Source organism: Ambystoma mexicanum, chromosome 6p (genome assembly GCF_040938575.1).
Source record: "Ambystoma mexicanum isolate Mex_15411 chromosome 6p, UKY_AmexF1_1, whole genome shotgun sequence".
NCBI lineage: Eukaryota > Metazoa > Chordata > Amphibia > Caudata > Ambystomatidae > Ambystoma > Ambystoma mexicanum.
In genome coordinates, this window is record NC_090935.1 from 1,046,892,960 (window position 1) to 1,046,916,900 (window position 23,941).

The window sequence follows — 23,941 nt, forward strand, 5'->3', positions numbered from 1 at the left end:
GTGAATTTCAGGGGGTTTACAAGTTTACTTGTAACCATAAAGTCCTTCTAACAACGATTTTTTACTGAATTTCATAGGTTCTTAGTAGTGCAACTTAACCCTAACGTCCCTTTAACAAAGATTTTTCATTGAATTTCGTAGGTTTTTATTAGTGCAACTTAACCATAACGTCCCTTTAACAAAGTTTTTTCATTGAATATATATATATATATATATATATATATATATATTACACTGCCACGACAGTGGCATTGTAGTTATGGTTAAGTTGGTGTTTCCATAGGAAGAGCACTTTTTGGGCGGCTTATAACTTCGCCCCCTCTGGACGAATCCTCACCAAACCTTGCAAAAAAAGTATATGGCCCACTCTGAATTTATTTTGCAAAGTTTGGTGAGGATTCGTCCAGGGGGGGAAAAGTTATGGGGGGGTCCCAACATTTCTGTTTTTTCCCATAGACTGAATGGGAATTTTTTTTGCTCATTTGCTCACGCCTACAGCCCAAACTGCTGGATGGATTGTCACCAAATTTGGACCAGGAGCAGCGGCTTGGTCCCGAAAGTGTGCTTTTGCAAATTTGGTGAAAATCCGTCCAGTAGTTTTTTTTTTAAATGACCAAAAAGTAGGTAAAAAAAAATTAGTGATATCTGTGTTCGCTTCGCGGACACACTTCCCTGTTCGCTCCGCGGACAGGACGGTGATTGGGCAAGCAGCTTGCCCGTGGACATCTGACATCCTCTCTCATTGGATGCGGTGAAAGCGTGCAGTGCATCTGGCTTCAGAGACGCCCGCCATCTTTCTTTCCCGCATGAGAGGCTTTGTCAGGTCAGCAGGAGCGTGTCTGTCTCCTGTTCCTCCCACCCCCGCTCATGCCCAGTGTGTCCTTTCTGTCCCCCCACCCCCGCTCATGCCCCGTGTGTCCTTTCTGTCCCCCCCACCCCCGCTCATGCCCCGTGTGTCCTTCCTGTCCCCCCCACCCCCGCTCATGCTCCGTGTCTCCCCTGTTCCTCCAGCCCCCTGCTCATGCCATCGCACACGGTGGCCAGTGGAGGGCCGAGGAGCGGGATCTGCTGCACGAACTCATGTCCGTGTTTTTGTTCGTCTCCTGACATACAAACCCCCCCACCCCCTGCTCATGCCCCATGTGTCTCTCTCCCTCCCCCCAACCCCCTGCGCATGCCCTGTGTGTCTCTTTCCCCCCCCCTCATGCCCTGTGTGTCTCTCCCCTCCCCCCCACCCCCTGCTCATGCCCCGTGTGTCTCTCTCCCTCCCCCCACCCCCCTGCTCATGCCCCGTGTGTCTCTCTCCCTCCCCCCATCCCCCGCTCATGCCCCGTGTGTCTCTCCCCTCCCCCCGCTCATGCCCCGTGTGTCTCTCTCCCTCCCCCACCCCCTGCTCATGCCCCGTGTGTCTCTCTCCCTCCCCCCACCCCCCGCTCATGCCCTGTGTCTCTCCCCTCCCCCCACCCCCGCTCATGCCCCGTGTGTCTCATCCCTCCCACCCACCCCCCGCTCATGCCCCGTGTGTCTCTTCCCTCCCACCCACCCCCCGCTCATGCCCCGTGTGTGTCTCTCTCTCTCTCCCCCCACCCCCCGCTCATGCCCCGTGTGTGTCTCTCTCTCCCCCCCGCCCCCCGCTCATGCCCCGTGTGTCTCTTCCCCCCCACCCCCCGCTCAGGCCCCGTGTGTCTCTTCCCTCCCCCCCACCCCCCGCTCATGCCCCGTGTGTCTCTCTCCTTCGCCCCACCCCCCGCTCATGCCCCGTGTGTCTCTCCCCCTCCCCTCCACCCCCCGCTCATGCCCCGTGTGTCTCTCTCCTCCCCCCCACCCCCCACTCATGCCCCATGTGTCTCTTCCCTCCCCCCACCCCCCCGCTCATGCCCCGTGAGTCTCTTCCCTCCCCCCCACCCCCCGCTCATGCCCCGTGTGTCTCTTCCCTCCCCCCCACCCCCCTGCTCATGCCCCGTGTGTCTCTTCCCTCCCCCCCACCCCCCTGCTCATGCCCCGTGTCTGTGTCCTGTTCTCCCCACCCCCGCTCATGCCCTGTGTCTGTCTCCTGTTCCTCCCACCCCGTGTCATGCCCCGTGTCTGTCTCCTGTTGCCCCCCACACCCCCCCGCTCATGCCCCGTGTCTCTCCTGTTGCCCCCCACCCCCCTGCTCATGCCCCGTGTCTGTCTCCTGTTGCCCCCCACCCCCCGCTCATGCCCATGTCTGTCTCCTGTTCTCCCCACCCCCCGCTCATGCCCCATGTCTGTTGTTCCCCCCACCCCCGCTCATGCCCCGTGTCTGTCTCCACTTCTCCCCACCCCCCGCTCATGCCCCGTGTCTGTCTCCTGTTCCCCCCACCCCCCGCTCTTCTTGCCCCGTGTCTCTCCTGTTGCCCTCACCCCCCGCTCATGCCCCGTGTCTGTCTCCTGTTGCCCCCACCCGCTCATGCCCCATGTCTGTCTCCTGTTCCCCCCACCCGCTCATGCCCCATGTCTCTCTCTTGTTGCCCCCCACCCCCCCGCTCTTCCCCCATGTCTGTCTCCTGTTCTCCCCACCCCCCCACTCATGCCCGTGTCTGTCTGCTGTTCCTCCCACCCCCCGCTCATTCCCTGTGTCTCTTCTGTTGCCCCCCACCCCCCTGCTCATGCCCCGTGTCTGTCTCCTGTTGCCCCCCACCTCCCCCGCTCATACCCCGTGTCTGTCTCCAGTTCCCCCCACCCCCCGCTCATGCCCCGTGTCTGTTGTTCCCCCCACCCCCGCTCATGCCCTGTGTCTGTCTCCAGTTCCCCCCACCCCCTGCTCATGCCCCGTGTCCGTCTCCTGTTCCCCCACCCCCTGTTCATGCCCCGTGTCTCTCCTGCTTCCCCCACCCCCCGCTCATGCCCCGTGTCTGTCTCCTGTTCTCCCCACCCCCGCTCATGCCCCGTGTCTGTCTCCTGTTCCCCCCACCCTCCGCTCATGCCCCGTGTCTGTCTCCTGTTGCCCCCCCACCCCCCGCTCATGCCCTGTGTCTTTCTCTGTTGTTCCCCCACCCCCTGCTCATGCCCCGTGTCTGTCTCCTGTTCTCCCACCCCCCGCTCATGCCCCGTGTCTCTCTCCTGTTGCCTCCCCCCCATGCCCCGTGCCTGTCTCCTGTACCCCCCCACCCCCGCTCATGCCCGTGTCTGTCTCCTGTTCCCCCCACCCGCTCATGCCCCGTGTCTCTCTCCTGTTGCCCCCCCCTGTGAAAAAAGGAAAATAATATGAGGCCGGGAAACCCAAAGGAAACACACCAAACACTGGTTACAAAGGAACATACAAAGTACTTTATTTTAAGGTCAAGCAATGACAAAGTCAATGACAGGTCAGATAGCTATCAGCCCTCAGTGCAACACAACGAACTTCAACGGGGTTCGATGTATTCAGTGAGAGACTGTACATTGGGACATTCAGGCTTTTATACATTTTTCCAGCCTGTTATCCAACCCCTTTGCGGGTTAACCATTCCATGAATGTATTCCTGGTCTAGGGTCTCTGCCAGGTCAATTCTAATTTATTCATTAGTACGTGCATAGATCAGTTCCGGTGATACAGGTAATCCATTTACATGCGGGTCAACAGAAGGACAAGGTCTCAGTTCACGACCCTAACAAGTGGCTTTCAGGCAAGTTATACATTAGCTGTATGGAGGTCATGTCGACCAGGTTCTGTTCGGAATGGCATCGTCCACCATTTTGATGTACAGGGTGACTTTTACACAGCAAGAGAACCTAAAATGGCGGTTTGATTCAAGGTGGCGGCTTACATCAATTTATAGAGAGTTATTCGCATACAGTTTTATGCGACTTGGCGTAGGCCAATATACATATAATCGTTTACAATGGGAGGCATAATTTAATATTCAGTTTGACAAACCCTCCTTTTGGCCTATGCCAAGTGCTAAGACTACTTCTGATCTCCTTGCAAGTAACTCCATCTGTCATCGTCCATACACCCTGAATCGCTGTCAGAGATATCTATGGCCATCAGGTCGTTCACTAAGATCTCTTTTAACACATACTCCTTGGAAGTTTTATCCGGGGCATATACTTTGTGCCCTATCGTACCTATCGCCTGAGCACAACATCCCCCTAGCATCGAACATATACTAGGCAGACATTGGATACAACAACAAAGGAATAGCAGAACTCCCAAAATGATCAACAAAACTGAAAGTACCTTCCAACCCCAAGATCGCAAGAAATCCCAAAACCAAGCACTAAGATTCCAGTTCCCCTCGGGAACATGCACTTCTGAGCTAAGGACGTGCAGATTCTGAATTGCTTTGAAAATGGTTGGGGAGGAGTCTGGTACAAAAACACAGCAAGCAGACCCCACTAATTTACATACTCCACCACGTTCAATCAGAATGACATCTAATGCCATCCGGTTCTGGAGTGCTACTAATCTTATTGCTTTCTGCTCTAATGTCATGTTATAGAGTATATCTGTGGTCCGGTTGATGGTTCTCTCCAGTACTCTCGCTAGTCTCCTGATGTCTTCGGAATTTGCTATCTGGCCCCAAAATGGCATAACTGATTTTGGATAACTCCCATCACTTGTGCGGGGGTATCACCATTCTCGTCCCGTCGTGGACGAGCCTTGTAACTTCCAAAGTGCTTGCTATGAATACCCCAGGTAACAGCATCCCTAAATAACAGGTTCCCTGCCAATCCCTGGGCAACAATGGAAATGCTACATTACCGCAAACGAAATAGACAGGTTCGCCCACATACAAAGGTCTGTTTTCCCCAGTCAAATTTGCAACGTTGGTACAGCCTTTAAAATCTTCCATTGACCGGGTACCATTCCTCTGTATGCAGAAAGAAACTGAATCGGGGCTATGGTTAACAGAGTAAGAAGGAGGCACGGCATCCTTATTGCCTATAGGAGCCATTTTAAAGGAAACTAATGATTGAAAAGGACGGGATAGTCTATCAGAAGGCCTAATTGAAGCAACGTTGGGTTTGCTCCTATTTGCGAAAAGCGAGCATCCCACGGGAGTCAGAACACGTTTCTCAAAATCATTCAAATGAGTTCCATCAAAGTTCCCCGAGATGCTATCATTCCATCGGCCAAAGAACAGTGCTCCAAGAGAGGCATAACAAGCAGTCGTCAAAGGTAAGGGATGAATATACCAACCTAGCCCCTTATCCCCATGTTGTGGTAAATGTGAACAGACCCAACAATTGGTTTTGTTAAAAATGGCATGTGCCGAATTCATAATCAGCATCATAGTGTTATTGTGACTCTTCTGTCTATGCTGAGAGTCCCTAGGTGACAGAGTATGCAGGTGTACAAAAGGAGTAAAAACAGTAGGTGCAATTTCAGTTGGCAAAAGAGGCTCTAGAGGATAAATCTCCTCAACGTACCAGAATCCTAAAGCAGTTACTATAAAAACCCCAATTATTATCATCAAAACACAGCAATACGTTTTCGGGGCCCAGGCACATTGCTCAATGTCCAAGTTGGTCACCCCCTTATTTACAAGTCCAATACGGGCAGTAGCGGTGGCAGGCATCGTAGTCTTCGGATGGAAACCCCAATGTTCGTTGCTGGCGACCCCCCGGTCGCGCGGCTTCTTAGTCCTTCCCCAACCCTAGCCGTCAGAACCCCCTTTCTCAAATTTGGGCAAAAAAAGCAAGCCCTTGAGGATTCTTTCCTTCTTTTGAATGCACAGTCGAACCGTGCTGTAGGTCTATTTTCTCCGTCGAAGATTATATCTGGTGGTTCCCGGTACTGTTTGATCCGGAAATAAGGTAACGTCACTCCCTGAGGGAAGCAACGTATCAGAGGCAACGGAAGTTGCAGAATTCGAAGCAATGGTTTCCGGAAATGACTTTTCCAAAGAGTGTGGAGACAAAATGGACGGCTCCCCAAGCCCCACGGGCTCAAAGAGATTCTCCGACTCACTCACAGTGCTATTTGCTGCCTCAGGATCATCGATTGCAGCGTTAGCGAGGGGTTCTGTTTCTTCTGTAACGTGCGGCGTCGGGTGGGGGAAGTTTCTTGACATGCGTCGCATGTATCCAGTTCTTCTTTCCAGCCACCCGCACTGCCGTTTGGGTGACCAACAAGACCTGGAATGGTACCCGCCAGCGAGGCACGAGACAAGAAGACCGCTCGTATGCTCTCACCAGGAACCAGCTTCCAGGCCGGATGTTGTGTCGTGGGCCCTCATATCATACAGGTAAAGTTGATCGTACCTGATGATAAATGAAATACAGATTTTTAGTCAACTGGTTACAGTAGTCTGAAAGCAATACATTCTCAACATTTCTCAGTGCTTTAGGTTTCGGAAGACCCCAAATATTGGCAGGTCTCCCCATCACCACCTCAAATGGAGAGAGCCCAGTCTTAGTTTGAGGGGTAGTGCACATGGCTAATAACACGATCGGTAAGGCGTCCGGCCATTTAAGTTTGGTACTGGCACACGTCTTAGCGAGTTTGTTCATTAGGATACCGTCATGTCTCTCTACCGACCCGGCACTTTGTGGATGTCTAGCCGAATGAAATCGCTTATCAATATGTAGTGCCGTACATATCTGTAAAATTACAGCAGCAACAAAATGTGGACCATTGTCCGACCAGATGACTCTTGGCAACCCAAACCGCGGGAAGTACTCCTTTATCATAATTTTTGCAGTGGTCATGGCGGTAGCATCTTTGACAGAGAAAGCCTCAACCCATTTACTGAAGGCACAAATGACCACAAGGACATATTTTCAATTATTGCACCGCTCCATTTCAATAAAATCTAAATGGATCACTTCAAACGGGACAGAAGGAGGCCCAAAGCTACCCCTTGGAGTTACCGTCCCCTTCCCCACATTGTGCTGTAGGCAACTCATGCAATTTTGGACATAATGCTGAGCAATTTTTGAAATCTTATCATTTACCCAGACTTTCTCTAACATTTTCGTAATCTGTTGGGCACACACATGTGTGGGACCGTGTGCCATAGTAACCATCATGACTATGTAGGCATTAGGAAGTAACCATTTCCCTTCAACCGTGTCCACCCAACACCCATCATCAACTAATTTCCCCAAGCCTTCAGCCCATTTCTTAGATTCTTCCATTGTGGCATCAGCTTGGATATCCCGCACAGACCCAATATCCTCGCCCATTACATAGACATCCCTAGTTTCTCTTACAGCATACATTTCTGTGCGAAGATCTGTAGTAGCTTGTCTGGCTATCTGATCAGCAAAAGCATTCCCTTTTCCTACATCGTCTGTGATCTTGCGATGCACTGCGCATTTCATGATCGCTAACTGACTAGGGAGCGCGAGCGCCAAGAGCAATTGTACTATCAGGGGGCCATGCTGAATCTTGGTCCCATGAGAAGTTAGAAACCCTCTCTCTGACCAAAGTCTCCCAAAGTTGTGAGCCACCCCGAAAGCATACTGACTGTCAGTATATATATTCACTGTTAGCCCTTCGGAAAGCTCACAAGCTCGGGCTAATGCTATAATCTCTGCGGCCTACGCAGAGTTATGTGTAATTCACTTGGTCTCTACAACCGTGCTCAATGTAGTGACTGCATAAGCAGCTGTGGATGTACCATCCGGAAGTTTGAAACAGGAGCCATCACAAAATAGCTCCCCTTGCGCATTATCCAAAGGAGTGTCCTTAAGATCAATTCTGCCCTTCGTTTCTTGTTCAGTAGTATACAGGCAGTCATGTGACTCATCATCACCGCAAACAGTATTTTGCGGGAAAGGTAGGAGTTCAGCCGGATTAAGAACACAACACCTCCTAATTTATATGTGGGGAGCAAATAAAATTAATTCATGTCTCGTCAATCGTGCGGAAGTGGGGTGTTGCGTTTGGGTTTTGTTCAATAGAACATCTACAGAGTGAGGCACCATCAGGGTTAGATCATGGCCTAGGACCATTCCCTCACTCTGTTTCACAGACGCGGCAGCAGCAGCACCAGCTCGCAAACATCTTGGCAAAGCGCATGCGGCAGGATCAAGGGCGGAAGAGTAGTAACCGCACGGCCTATTCTTCCCTCCATGTTCCTGCGTTAATACAGCCAAAGCACATCCATCACATTCATGCACAAACAACACAAAGGCCTTGTTGTAATTTGGTGTACCCAAAACCGGTGCAGAGCATAATGCAGTCTTGAAGCTCAAATGATTGTTGATGTTCCGATTTCCATGGCAATGGCGAAGAAATGCCCTTCTTTGACAAAGCCAACATCGGTTTTATCACTAGTGAAAAGTTCGGGATCTATAACCTACAGTAAGAAGCCATACCTATTAAGGCTCTGACTTCCTTCTGTGTACTTGGGACAGACATGCCAGAAATGTGTTTTATTCTTTCAGGTGTCAATCTTCTTCCCTCCTTTGAAAGGAGGTAGCCTAAATAGGCAACCTCCTGGCAACAATATTGAAACTTTTTAAGTAAAGCTTTGTGACCATGCTTAGCTAGATGGATGAGCAACAATACAGTGCCCTCTTTACAAGAGCTCTCAGAATCTGCTGCTAAAAGCAAGTCGTCAACGTACTGAAGCAGCGTACAAGTAGGGGGTAATTCAAGAGTATCAAGCTGTTGTTTCAAGGCCCTACTGTAAATGCTAGGACTCTCGGTGTAACCTTGAGGTGCACGAGTAAATGTGAACGAGCGTCCCCCTAAGGTAAACGCAAACATTATCTACTTTCCTTGTGTATAGGAATACTGAAGAAAGCATTCTTCAGGTCCACAACACTAAAGTAAGTAGCCGTAGCTGGAATCATAGTTAATATCGTCGTCACATCAGGCACAATTGGAAATAGTGGAGCGACAACTCTATTAATGGCACGCAAATCAATTATAAAACGAAACGGAATAGCATTATCGCCTTTTTTGTACACGGGTAGGATCGGACTATTGCACAAACTTCCTGTAATCTCCTCAATCACCCCATGATGCACAAAATCGGAAACAATGCTCTTCAAAGCTCGCTCACCTTCAACCGAGATCTTATACTGCGGAATACGTGGCAGCTTAATACCATGTTTCAAGACTATTCTAACAGGCTCACTCTGTAGAACACCGACATAATTGCCGTCAACCGCCCACAAACACTCCGGGACATTACTGAATTCTGGTGGCAAAGGTCTAGTCAAAAATTGTGTAACAGAAAACTGCTGTGGTGAAATCGTCAAACGCACTCCATCAGATGAACAATGAATTACTGCAACAGATTCAACCCCCACAAATTCTCTCGACAATTTGAAGTCAAAAGAAAGGGACAATGGTCCGTAAAGGGACCCAAAGAAATAGGTTCCGGCGAAGAAACTAGACAAATGACTGGTGTGCCAGAAAACCCTACGGAGACATTGGTTTGCCCTGACAGTGGAATGTTTGGAACCCGAGAATGATCAATGGAGCACTTCTGTGCTCCAGTGTCTATCAAGAACTGATGTTTCCTATTTCACACTACCATTTCAACGTAGGGACCTTTCTGACTAACTGGAATAGGTGTAGGTTCCAAACGCTGCTTCGGGCAATCCTAACGAAACAGAATATCATCAGAAGAAAACTCCTCAGAGAGGTAAGCAGCAGAAGGGTGATCGAATATGTTTCTAGTATCCACACTCGAAGTCTGATTGTCCTGTGAAAAAGGTTGCTGAGGATCCTGTGAAAACTGACCTCTACCAGGGCCCCCCACCCCGGGGCGACCTCTGGGTCGTCTACCCATACTCCCAAATGTGTTATTCGACCTCTGTCGAAGGATGGAGCATTGTGCACGCCAATGACCCTCCTGGCGACAATAGGCACACTGGTTAATGTTCACAGGACCCAAGGGCACATTCTCTTGTGGAACATACTGACCTCTAATCTGCGAACTACCCCCTCTGGGGCCTCTAACAATTTGTTGTAACAATACTTTAGTCTTTAAGTCTCCTTTTCTCTTTTCTACTCTTTATTTTTCATTATTGACATGGTTCTCATAGTACTGAGCCATGTGCAGTACTTCTGATTGAGATTTCGCCTGCCAAGCATTCTCGGAAGACATAATCTGTGACTGGATGTCAGGCAGCAGTCCACGCACAGATTTGTCCACAAATAACCTTTTCCCAGATTCTGTGCCTAAATCCTGTCCACTGAAGTCCGAGAATACTTGTTCAAACCGATTAAAGAACTCGGTGGCACCCTCAGATTTTCCTTGGACACAGGCCGTAAGCTTGTCCCAAATTATTCTTTTTTCAGGAATTATAGTTTTTAATTTCGCAATGATTCTGTCAGGCAAAGTGAGTATCACCTGAGGCGGTCTCTCACCAGCTGGCCTTTCCCCGTCAAGCCTAGTTATATTAGCCCACGTATCTCCCAATCCAGGTGCATCATCTATTGTTCTAACCTGCTTCCACAAATCTACGGGCAGGAGTACTGGGAATAACAAGTCAATATCGCCTAGGGTGAACACTGAGGACTGCAAGACGGACTCTATCTCTTTATAGAATCGAGTCGGATTTTTCCTAATGTCAGGTATAGATTGCCTAATAGTGTTCACTTCCTGTCTCGAAAACGGGACGTGAACAAACTGTGATACATAATGTGCAGGAATGTCCACAGCAGCTATACCTGCTGCAGCATTAGCGGCAATCTCAACTTTTAGGACAAATGTTGGAGGTACCTCTCTCATAGGCAACTGAGATATAGGCAACTCCGAACGCTTACTAAGCAAGAGAGCTAAGTCGAGCGCTAAAGCAGTCGAAGAAGTGTCAAGTGAAAAAGCTCTCTTATAAATACCCAGTAACTCTGTGGGACAACTAACCTTCTTCCTTACACATTCATCCTGCAGGTACTCTACCATTATCTGAATCACCTTCCTCTGCATTTCTAGCGTATATTGACTATATGTGTCATATACCTCAACCGGAGTTATCGATAAATCCAAAATCCATCTAATCGCATCTTTTGTACAAATTTGTGCTTCCTCAGATGCCCATTTACGACACGGAAGAAATCGTTTCTGTACATACATACTCTGCTCTTCGTCATCCTCATTCCGTAACTTCTCCAAATCTCTCCTATACTCAAACACCCTCTCGACATGCTCATGTACTTTCTCCACAGTATCTCTTGATAGTGCTAAAGTATTCAGATCCCTCAGCCCTTATGGGAGATCCACATTATTTAATTTACCCCACATTACGCATGAATGAATCCCTAAACCTTCAACAAAAACATTTTTCTCAGGAAAATTATCCATATTAGACAGTGTGGCATAAACATTAGCTCGATCATCTCTCTCCATACAATGCTTAGCCCATGCAAACAAATCCCGCTTTTTATCTGTAGGGACAGTATTACGAGTAACAACCTTCGACCCCGCACCCCGATCAACTATAGTCGGTACAGAACCACTCAAGAGTGGAGGTGCAGGCAGATTCAATGGAGGTGTTATTACTGGTGCAATGGGAAGAGGTAGTAGAGCAGGCGGAGGAACAACAGCCGGAATAATAGGAGCAACAGGTTGAGCAGGGAGAGCAGGAATAACAGCAGGAAGAGGCAAAGCAATAGGAAGAGGATCATACGGAGGTGGTGCAGAGGCACCAGGCCTTCGCTCATTTAACAATTTGTCGAGAAACCCGTCAGAAACATGAAGGTTTTTAGAAGGATAGATTTTCTGAATACCGAGTGAGAAAGCCCTATCCATATTCTTAACTGACTCAGACTCGTTCGTTTTATGACGGGGCGCATGTTTTTCCCTACTCTTAAGCTGCTGCAACGCTTCTTTTTTCCAATTCTGTAGAATATCAAATGCTGCAGGTCTGGCCTTTTTCTTTAACAAGACCGACTCTAAGTATTCAATACGAGGGATATCAAAACTACCATTGATTGGCCACTGAAGTTCGGAGGCATGTCTGGTTTGTCTGTGCCAAATATCATTAAATACTACACTTCCAATGCCATGTTTACAACACATAGTAAATGCCGGTGACCCCTCCTGTGGTGCCGGGCGGCTAAATTCCAAAGATTGTCGATCACTGCGGAAAAATGCCCTAAAGCAGCTAGACAATTCTCAGGCATTTCTCAAAAACTTGGTGTTACCTGGTCAATAATTGTGTCTGCAGATACAATGCGCCAAATTCAAATTGTCAGGGTTAAATTAAGAGTCGGGTCATGACTCACCTGACCAAACCTAAGGAGGACCGTACGGTTTATCAAAGAACTTACCTAACGAATTTTACCTTGTGTTTGGTGATTTCGGCAAATCTGCCCGCCTCAAAAGTGGATCCTCGTGAAGATGCCATCTCAGACCGCACGGCTATCGTCCAAGGATCGGATCGTGCAGCGCTGTAGAGGTGTCGCGTCTCGTTCAGTCGGGCCCGTAGTATCACACCGTCCGATCCCGGTCCGATAGCATGCGTCAACCTTCAATGGTCCGGCATCAATCTTGAGGGTCCCTATTCGGGCGCCAACTGTGAAAAGAGGAAAATAATATGAGGCTGGGAAACCCAAAGGAAACACACCAAACACTGGTTACAAAGGAGCATACAAAGTACTTTATTTTAAGTTCAAGCAATGACAAAGTCAATGAAGGGTCAGATAGCTATCGGCCCTCAGTGCAACACAACGAACTTCAACAGGGTTCGATGTATTCAGTGAGAGACTGTACATTGGGACATTCAGGCTTTTATACATTTCTCCAGCCTGTTATCCAACCCCTTCGCGGCTTAACCATTCCATGAATGTATTCCTGGTCTAGGGTCTCTGCCATGCCAGGTCAATTATAATTTATTCATTAGTATGCGCATAGATCAGTTCCGTTGATACAGGTAATCCATTTACATGCAGGTCAACAGAAGGACAAGGTCTCAGTTCACGACCCTAACAAGTGGCTTGCAGGCAAGTTATACATTAGCTGTACGGAGGTCATGTCGACCAGGTTCTGTTCGGAATGGCATCGTCCACCATTTTGATGTACAGGGTGACTTCTACACAGCAAGAGAACCAAAAATGGCGGTTTGATTCAAGATGGCGGCTTACATCAATTTTTAAGGTCAAGACCTTGCCGTAGAGAGTTATTCGCGTACAGTTTTATGCGACTTGGCGTAGGCCAATATACATATAATCGTTTACAATAGGAGGCATAATTTAATATCCAGTTTGACACCCCGCTCATGCCCCGTGTCTGTCTCCTGTACCCCCACCCCCTGCTCATGCCCCGTGTCTCTCTCCTGTTGCCCCCCACCCCCCGCTCATGCCCCGTGTATGTCTCTGTTGTTCCCCCCACCCCCCGCTCATGCCCCGTGTCCATCTCCTGTCACCCCACCCCCTGCTCATGCCCGTGTCTCTCTCCTGTTGCCCCCCCATCCCCCGCTCATACCCCGTGTCTGTCTCCTGTACCCGCCCACCACCCGCTCCTGCCCCATGTTTCTCTCCTGTTGCCCCCCACCCCCTGCTCATGCCCCATGTCTCTCTCCTGTTGCCATCCACCCCCCGCTCATGCCCCGTGTCTGTCTCCTGTACCCCCCCTAACCCCCGCTCATGCCCCGTGTCTCTCTCCTGTTGCCCCCCACCCCCCGCTCATGCCCCGTGTCTTCCTCCTGTCCCCCCACTCCTCGCTGATGCCCTGTGTCTTCCTCCTGTTCCCTCCCACGCCCTGCTCATGCCCCGTGTCTTCCTCTTGTCCCCCCTCCTATGATGCCCCTTGTTGACCTCTTGTTCCACCCATCCCCCGCTCATGCCCCGTGTCTCCCTTCCTTCCCCACCACCCCCTGCTCATGCCCCGTGTCTGCACTGTTGGAGCAGGGCAGACACAGGGCATGAGCGGGGGTGGGGGCCCCACCTTCCCCTACCCCCACTCATGCCCTGTGTCTCTCCTGTTCACCCCCACACCCGCTCATGCTCCGTGTTGGGCTCCCTCCTTTCCCCCCCTCATGGCCCATGTCTCCCCTGTTCACCCCCAACCCCGCTCATGCCCCGTGTGTCTCTCTCACGCCCCTCCACCCCCCGCTCATGCCACGTGTCTGTCTCTGTTGTTCCCCCCACCCCCGCTCATGCCCCATGTCTGTCTCCTGTTCCCCTCACCCCCCACGTCTCTCCTGTTGCCCCCCACCCCCCGCGCATGCCCCGTGTCTGTCTCCTGTACCCCCCACCCCCTGCTCATGCCCCGTGTCTGTCTCCTATTCCCCCCACCCGCTCATGCCCCGTGTCTCTCTCCTGTTGCCCCACCCGCTCATGCCCCATGTCTCTCTCCTGTTCCCCCACCCGCTCTTGCCCCGTGTCTGTCTCCTGTACCCCCCACCCCCGCTCATGCCCCGTGTCTCTCTCCTCTTGCCCCCCACCTCCCACTCATGCCCCATGACTATCTCCTGTTCTCCCCACCCCCCGCTCATGCCCGTATCTGTCTCCTGTTCCCCCACCCGCTCATGCCCCGTGTCTCTCTCCTGTTGCCCCACCCGCTCATGCCCCATGTCTCTCTCCTGTTCCCCCACCCGCTCTTGCCCCGTGTCTGTCTCCTGTACCCCCCACCCCCGCTCATGCCCCGTGTCTCTCTCCTCTTGCCCCCCACCTCCCACTCATGCCCCATGACTATCTCCTGTTCTCCCCACCCCCCGCTCATGCCCGTATCTGTCTCCTGTTCCCCCACCCCTCCGCTCATGCCCCGTGTCTGTCTCCTGTTCTCCCCACCCCCCCGCTCATGCCCAGTGTCTCTCTCCTGTTGGCTCCACCCCCCGCTCATGCCCCGTGTCTTTCTCATGTTGCCCCCCCACCCCCCGCTCATGCCGCGTGTCTCTCCTGTACCCCCCCACCCATGCCCCGTGTCTGTCTCCTGTACCCCCCACCCCCCGCTCATGCCCCGTGTCTCTCTCCTCTTGCCCCCCACCCCCTGCTCATGCCCTGTGTCTGTCTCCTATTGCCCCCCACCCCCGCTCATGCCCCGTGTCTATCTCCTGTTCTCCCCACCCCCCGCTCATGCCCGTATCTGTCTCCTGTTCCCCCCACCCCCCGCTCATGCCCCGTGTCTGTCTCCTGTTCTCCCCACCCCCCGCTCATGCCCCGTGTCTCTCTCCTGTTGGCCCCACCCCCGCTCATGGCCCGTGTCTTTCTCCTGTTGCCCCCCCACCCCCGCTCATGCTCTGTGTCTCTCTCCTGTTGCCCCCCACCCACCGCTCATGCCCCGTGTCTGTATCCTGTACCTCCCACCCCCCGCTCATGCCCCGTGTCTCTCCTGTTGCCCCCCACCACCGCTCATCCCCCATGTCTTCCTCTTGTCCCCCCCTATGATGCCCCTTGTTGACCTCTTGTTCCCCCCACCCCCCGCTCATGCCCCGTGTCTTCCTCCTGTCCCCCCACTCCTCGCTGATGCCCTGTGTCTTCCTCCTGTTCCCTCCCACCCCCTGCTCATGCCCCGTGTCTTCCTCTTGTCCCCCCTCCTATGATGCCCCTTGTTGACCTCTTGTTCCACCCACCCCCTGCTCATGCCCCGTGTCTCCCTTCTTCACCCCCACCCCCCGCTCATGCTCCGTGTCTTGCTTCCCCCCACCCCCCGCTCATGCCCCGTGTCTGTTCCCCCCACGCCCCGCTCATGCCCCGTGTCTGCCTCCTGTTCCCCCAACCCCCACTCATGCCCTGTGTCTGTCTCCTGTTGCCCCCCGCCCATGCCCCGTGTCTGTCTCCTGTTCCCCCCACCCCCGCTCATGTCCCGTGTCCTGTTGCAACCCACCCCCCGCTCATGCCCCGTGTCTGTCTCCTGTTGCCCCCCACCCCCGCTCATGCCCCGTGTCTGTCTCTGTTGTTCCCCCACCCCCTGCTCATGCCCCGTATCTGTCTCCTGTTCCCCCCACCCCCCGTGTCTCTCTCCTGTTGCCCCCCACCCGCCGCTCATGCCCCGTGTCTCTCTCCTGTTGCCATCCACCCCCCGCTCATGCCCCGTGTCTGTCTCCTGTACCCCCCCTAACCCCCGCTCATGCCCCGTGTCTCTCTCCTGTTGCCCCCCGCCCCCCGCTCATGCCCCGTGTCTGTCTTCTGTTCCCCCACCCACGCTCATGCCCCGTGTCTGTCTCCTGTTCCCCCCACCCCGCTCATGCCCCGTGTCTGTCTCCTGTTGCCCCCACTCATGCCCCGTGTCTGTCTCCTGTTCTCCCCACCCCCCGCTCATGCCCCGTGTCTGTCCCCTGTTGCCCCCCACCCCCCGCTCATGCCCCATGTCTCTCTGTTGTTCCCCCCATCCCCCGCTCATGCCCCGTGTCTGTCTCCTGTTCCCCCACCCCCCGCTCATGCACGTGTCTGTCTCCTGTTCCCCCACCCCCCGCTCATTCCCTGTGTCTCTCTTCTGTTGCCGCCCACCCCCTGCTCATGCCCTGTGCCTGTCTACTGTACCCCTCACCCCCCGCTCATGCCCTGTGTCTCTCTCCTTTTGCCCCCCAAAACCGCTCATGCCCTGTGTCTTCCTCTTGTCCCCCCTCCTATGATGCCCCTTGTTGACCTCTTGTTCCCCCCACCCCCCGCTCATGCCCCGTGTCTTCCTCCTGTCCCCCCACTCCTCGCTGATACCCTGTGTCTTCCTCCTGTTCCCTCCCACGCCCTGCTCATGCCCCGTGTCTTCCTCTTGTCCCCCCTCCTATGATGCCCCTTGTTGACCTCTTGTTCCACCCATCCCCCGCTCATGCCCCGTGTCTCCCTTCCTTCCCCACCACCCCCTGCTCATGCCCCGTGTCTGCACTGTTGGAGCAGGGCAGACACGGGGCATGAGCGGGGGTGGGGGCCCCACCTTCCCCTACCCCCACTCATGCCCCGTGTCTCTCCTGTTCACCCCCACACCCGCTCATGCTCCGTGTTGGTCTCCCTCCTTTCCCCCCCTCATGGCCCATGTCTCCCCTGTTCACCCCCAACCCCGCACATGCCCCGTGTGTCTCTCTCCCGCCCCTCCACCCCCCGCTCATGCCACGTGTCTCTCCCCCACCCCCCGCTCATGCCGCGTGTGTCTCTCTCCCTCTCCCCCACCCCCCGCTCATGCCGTGTGTGGCTCTCTCCCTCCCCCCACCCCCGCTCTTGCCCCGTGTGTCTCTCTCCCACCCCCCCACCCCCCGCTCATGCCCCGTGTGTCTCTCCCCCTCCCCCCAACCCCCACTCATGCCCTGTATGTCTCTCTCCCTCCCCCACCCCCCGCTCATGCCCCGTGTGTCCCTCCCCTCCCCCTCACCCCCTGCTCATGCCCTCTGTCTCTCTCCCCCCCACCCCCCGCTCATGCCCCATGTCTCTCTCCCTCCCCCCACCCCCTGCTCATGCCCCGTGTGTCTCTCTCCCCCTACCCCCTGCTCATGCCGTGTCTGTCTCCTGTTGCCCCCCATCCCCTGCTCATGCCCCGTGTCTGTCTCCCCCCACCCCCCGCTCATGCCCCGTGTCTGTCTTCTGTTCCTCCCGCTCATGCCCCGTGTCTGTCTTCTGTTCCCCCCGCTCATGCCCCGTGTCTGTCTCCTGTTCTCCCCACCCCCCGCTCATGCCCCGTGTCTGTCTCCTGTTGCCCCCCACCCCCCACTCATGCCCTGTGTCTGTCTCCTGTTCCCCCCACCCGCTCATGCCCCGTGTCTCTCTCTTGTTGCCCCCGCCCCCCTGCTCATGCCCGGTGTCTGTTTCCTGTTCTCCCCACCCCCCGCTTATGCCCCGTGTCTGTCTCCTGTTCCTCCCACCCCCGCTCATGCCCCGTGTCTGTCTCCTGTTGCACCCCACACCCCCGCTCATGCCCTGTGTCTGTCTCCTGTTCTCCCCACCCCCCGCTCATGCCCCGTGTCTGTTGTTCCCCCCACGCCCCGCTCATGCCCCGTATCTGTCTCCTGTTTGCCCACCCCCCGCTCATGGCCCATGTCTGTCTCCTGTTCCCCCCACCCCCCGCTCATGCCCCGTGTCTGTCTCCTGTTGCCCCCCACCCCCCGCTCATGCCACGTGTCTGTCTCTGTTGTTCCCCCCACCCCCCGCTCATGCCCCATGTCTGTCTCCTGTTCCCCTCACCCCCCACGTCTCTCCTGTTGCCCCCCACCCCCCGCGCATGCCCCGTGTCTGTCTCCTGTACCCCCCACCCCCTCCTCATGCCCCGTGTCTGTCTCCTGTTCCCCCCACCCGCTCATGCCCCGTGTCTCTCTCCTGTTGCCCCACCCGCTCATGCCCCATGTCTCTCTCCTGTTCCCCCACCCGCTCTTGCCCCGTGTCTGTCTCCTGTACCCCCCACTCCCCCCTCATGCCCCGTGTCTCTCTCCTCTTGCCCCCCACCTCCCACTCATGCCCCATGACTATCTCCTGTTCTCCCCACCCCCCGCTCATGCCCGTATCTGTCTCCTGTTCCCCCACCCCCCCGCTCATGCCCCGTGTCTGTCTCCTGTTCTCCCCACCCCCCCGCTCATGCCCCGTGTCTCTCTCCTGTTGGCTCCACCCCCCGCTCATGCCCCGTGTCTTTCTCATGTTGCCCCCCCACCCCCCGCTCATGCCGCGTGTCTCTCCTGTACCCCCCCACCCATGCCCCGTGTCTGTCTCCTGTACCCCCCACCCCCCGCTCATGCCCCGTGTCTCTCTCCTCTTGCCCCCCACCCCCTGCTCATGCCCTGTGTCTGTCTCCTATTGCCCCCCACCCCCGCTCATGCTCCGTGTCTATCTCCTGTTCTCCCCACCCCCCGCTCATGCCCGTATCTGTCTCCTGTTCCCCCCACCCCCCGCTCATGCCCCGTGTCTGTCTCCTGTTCTCCCCACCCCCCGCTCATGCCCCGTGTCTCTCTCCTGTTGGCCCCACCCCCGCTCATGGCCCGTGTCTTTCTCCTGTTGCCCCCCCACCCCCGCTCATGCCCTGTGTCTCTCTCCTGTTGCCCCCCACCCACCGCTCATGCCCCGTGTCTGTATCCTGTACCTCCCACCCCCCGCTCATGCCCCGTGTCTCTCCTGTTGCCCCCCACCACCGCTCATCCCCCATGTCTTCCTCTTGTCCCCCCCTATGATGCCCCTTGTTGACCTCTTGTTCCCCCCACCCCCCGCTCATGCCCCGTGTCTTCCTCCTGTCCCCCCACTCCTCGCTGATGCCCTGTGTCTTCCTCCTGTTCCCTCCCACCTCCTGCTCATGCCCTGTGTCTTCCTCTTGTCCCCCCACCTACGATGCCCCTTGTTGACCTCTTGTTCCACCCACCCCCTGCTCATGCCCCGTGTCTCCCTTCTTCACCCCCACCCCCCGCTCATGCTCCGTGTCTTGCTTCCCCCCACCCCCCGCTCATGCCCCGTGTCTGTTCCCCCCACGCCCCGCTCATGCCCCGTGTCTGCCTCCTGTTCCCCCAACCCCCACTCATGCCCTGTGTCTGTCTCCTGTTGCCCCCCGCCCATGCCCCGTGTCTGTCTCCTGTTCCCCCCACCCTCGCTCATGTCCCGTGTCCTGTTGCCCCTCACCCCCCGCTCATGCCCCGTGTCTGTCGCCTGTTGCCCCCCACCCCCGCTCATGCCCCGTGTCTGTCTCTGTTGTTCCCCCCACCCCCTGCTCATGCCCCGTATCTGTCTCCTGTTCCCCCCACCCCCCGTGTCTCTCTCCTGTTGCCCCCACCCGCCGCTCATGCCCCGTGTCTGTCTCCTGTACCCCCCACCCCCCGCTCATGCCCCGTGTCTGTCTACTGTTCCCCCCACCCGCTCATGCCCCATGTGCCTTTCCTGTTGCCCCCACCCCCCGCTCATGCCCCGTGTCTCTCTCCTGTTGCCCCCCGCTCATGCCCAGTGTCTGTCTCCTGTTCCCCCCGCTCATGCCCCGTGTCTCTCTCCTGTTGCCCCCCACCTCCCGCTCATGCCCCGTGTCTGTCTCATGTTGCCCCTATCCCCCCCGCTCATGCCCCGTGTCTGTCTCCTGTTCTCCCCACCCCCCGCTCATGCCCCGTATCTGTCTCCTGTTCCCCCCACCCCCCGCTCATGCCCGTGTCTGTCTCCTGTTCTCCCCACCCCCCCGCTCATGCCCCGTGTCTGTCTCCTGTTCTCCCCACCCCCCGCTCATGCCCCGTGTCTTTCTCCTGTTGGCCCCACCCCCCCGCTCATGCCCCGTGTCTGACTCTTGTTGCCCCCCCACCCCCCGCTCATGCCCCGTGTCTCTCTCCTGTTGCCCCCTACCCCCCGCTCATGCACCGTGTCTGTCTCCTGTACCCCCCACACCCCGCTCATGCCCCATGTTTCTCTCCTGTTGCCCCCCACCACCGCTCATGCCCCGTGTCTGCCTCTTGTCCCCCCCTCCTATGATGCCCCTTGTTGACCTCTTGTTCCCCCACCCCCTGCTCATGCCCCGTGTCTTCCTCCTGTCCCCGCCACTCCTCGCTGATGCCCTGTGTCTTCCTCCTGTTCCCTCCCACCCCCTGCTCATGCCCCGTGTTTTCCTCTTGTCCCCCCTCCTATGATGCCCCTTGTTGACCTCTTGTTCCACCCACCCCCCGCTCATGCCCGTGTCTGTCTCCTGTACCCCCCACCTCCCGCTCATGCCCCGTGTCTCTCTCCTGTTGCCCCACCCGCTCATGCCCCGTGTCTGTCTCCTGTACCCCTCCACCCCCCGCTCATGCCCCGTGTCTCTATCCTCTTGCCCCCCACCCCCCCGCACATGCCCCATGTCTGTCTCCTATTGCCCCCCACCCCCCGCTCATGCCCCGTGTCTATCTCCTGTTCTCCCCACCCCCCGCTCATGCCCGTATCTGTCTCCTGTTCCCCCCACCCCCCGCTCATGCCCCGTGTCTGTCTCCTGTCCTCCCCACCCCCCCGCTCATGCCCCGTGTCTCTCTCCTGTTGGCCCCACCCCCCGCTCATGCCCCGTGTCTTTCTCATGTTGCCCCCCTACCCCCGCTCATGCCGCGTGTCTCTCCTGTACCCCCCCACCCATGCCCCGTGTCTGTCTCCTGTACCCCCCCACCCCCCGCTCATGCCCTGTGTCTCTCTCCTCTTGCCCCCCACCCCCGCTCATGCCCCGTGTCTGTCTCCTATTGCCCCCCACCCCCCGCTCATGCCCGTATCTGTCTCCTGTTCCCCCCACCCCCTGCTCATGCCCCGTGTCTGTCTCCTGTACCTCCCACCCCCCGCTCATGCCCCGCGTGTCTCTCCTGTTGCCCCCCACCACCGCTCATCCCCCATGTCTTCCTCTTGTCCCCCCTTCTATGATGCCCCTTGTTGACCTCTTGTTCCCCTCACCCCCCGCTCATGCCCCGGATCTTCCTCCTGTCCCTCCTCTCCTCGCTGATGCCCTGTGTCTTCCTCCTGTTCCCTCTCACCCCCTGCTCATGCCCCGTGTCTTCCTCTTGTCCCCCCTCCTATGATGCCCTTGTTGACCTATTGTTCCACCCACCCCCGCTCATGCCCCCTGTCTGTCTCCTGTTGCCCCCACCCCCCCGCTCATGCCCCGTGTCTGTCTCCTGTTCTCCCCACCCCCCGCTCATGCCCTGTATCTGTCTCCTGTTCCCCCCACCCCCGCTCATGCCCCGTGTCTGTCTCCTGTTCTCCCCACCCCCCGCTCATGCCCCGTGTCTGTCTCCTGTTCTCCCCACCCCCCGCTCATGCCCCGTGTCTCTCTCCTGTTGGCCCCACCCCCCCGCTCATGCCCCGTGTCTGTCTCTTGTTGCCCCCCACCCTCCGCTCATGCCCCGTGTCTCTCTCCTGTTGCCCCCCGCTCATGCCCCGTGTCTGTCTCCTGTTCCCCCCGCTCATGCCCCGTGTCTCTCTCCTGTTGCCCCCCACCTCCCGCTCATGCCCCGTGTCTGTCTCATGTGTCCCCTACCCCCCCCGCTCATGCCCCGTGTCTGTCTCCTGTTCTCCCCACCCCCCGCTCATGCCCCGTATCTGTCTCCTGTTCCCCCCACCCCCCGCTCATGCCCCGTGTCTGTCTCCTGTTCTCCCCACCCCCCCGCTCATGCCCAGTGTCTGTCTCCTGTTCTCCCCACCCCCCGCTCATGCCCCGTGTCTGTCTCCTGTTGCCCCCCACCCCCCACTCATGCCCTGTGTCTGTCTCCTGTTCCCCCCACCCGCTCATGCCCCGTGTCTCTCTCTTGTTGCCCCCCGCCCCCCTGCTCATGCCCGGTGTCTGTTTCCTGTTCTCCCCACCCCCCGCTCATGCCCCGTGTCTGTCTCCTGTTCCTCCCACCCCCGCTCATGCCCCGTGTCTGTCTCCTGTTGCCCCCCACCCCCCGCTCATGCCCCGTGTCTGTTGTTCCCCCCACGCCCCGCTCATGCCCCGTATCTGTCTCCTGTTTGCCCACCCCCCGCTCATGGCCCATGTCTGTCTCCTGTTCCCCCCACCCCCCGCTCATGCCCCGTGTCTGTCTCCTGTTGCCCCCCACCCCCCGCTCATGCCACGTGTCTGTCTCCTGTTCCCCTCACCCCCCACGTCTCTCCTGTTGCCACCCACCCCCCGCGCATGCCCCGTGTCTGTCTCCTGTACCCCCCACCCCCTGCTCATGCCCCGTGTCTGTCTCCTGTTCCCCCCACCTGCTCATGCCCCGTGTCTCTCTCCTGTTGCCCCACCCACTCATCCCCCATGTCTCTCTCCTGTTCCCCCACCCGCTCATGCCCCGTGTCTGTCTCCTGTACCCCCCAACCCCCGCTCATGCCACGTGTCTCTCTCCTCTTGCCCCCCACCTCCCACTCATGCCCCATGACTATCTCCTGTTCTCCCCACCCCCCGCTCATGCCCCGTGTCTGTCTCCTGTTCTCCCCACCCCCCCGCTCATGCCCCGTGTCTCTCTCCTGTTGGCTCCACCCCCCGCTCATGCCCCGTGTCTTTCTCATGTTGCCCCCCCCACCCCCCGCTCATGCCGCGTGTCTCTCCTGTACCCCCCCACCCATGCCCCGTGTCTGTCTCCTGTACCCCCCACCCCCCGCTCATGCCCCGTGTCTCTCTCCTCTTGCCCCCCACCCCCTGCTCATGCCCTGTGTCTGTCTCCTATTGCCCCCCACCCCCGCTCATGCCCCGTGTCTATCTCCTGTTCTCCCCACCCCCCGCTCATGCCCGTATCTGTCTCCTGTTCCCCCCACCCCCCTCTCATGCCCCGTGTCTGTCTCCTGTTCTCCCCACCCCCCGCTCATGCCCCGTGTCTCTCTCCTGTTGGCCCCACCCCCGCTCATGCCCCGTGTCTTTCTCCTGTTGCCCCCCCACCCCCGCTCATGCCCTGTGTCTCTCTCCTGTTGCCCCCCACCCACCGCTCATGCCCCGTGTGTCTCTCCTGTTGCCCCCCACCACCGCTCATCCCCCATGTCTTCCTCTTGTCCCCCCTATGATGCCCCTTGTTGACCTCTTGTTCCCCCCACCCCCCGCTCATGCCCCGTGTCTTCCTCCTGTCCCCCCACTCCTCGCTGATGCCCTGTGTCTTCCTCCTGTTCCCTCCCACCCCCTGCTCATGCCCCGTGTCTTCCTCTTGTCCCCCCTCCTATGATGCCCCTTGTTGACCTCTTGTTCCACCCACCCCCTGCTCATGCCCCGTGTCTCCCTTCTTCACCCCCACCCCCCGCTCATGCTCCGTGTCTTGCTTCCCCCCACCCCCCGCTCATGCCCCGTGTCTGTTCCCCCCACGCCCCGCTCATGCCCCGTGTCTGCCTCCTATTCCCCCAACCCCCACTCATGCCCTGTGTCTGTCTTCTGTTGCCCCCCGCCCATGCCCCGTGTCTGTCTCCTGTTCCCCCCACCCCCGCTCATGGCCCGTGTCCTGTTGCCCCCCACCCCCCGCTCATGCCCCGTGTCTGTCTCCTGTTGCCCCCCACCCCCGCTCATGCCCCGTGTCTGTCTCTGTTGTTCCCCCCACCCCCCGTGTCTCTCTCCTGTTGCCCCCCACCCACCGCTCATGCCCCGTGTCTGTCTCCTGTACCCCCCACCCCCGCTCATGCCCCGTGTCTGTCTACTGTTCCCCCCACCCGCTCATGCCCCGTATCTGTCTCCTGTTCCCCCCACCCCCCGTGTCTCTCTCCTGTTGCCCCCCACCCGCCGCTCATGCCCCGTGTCTGTCTCCT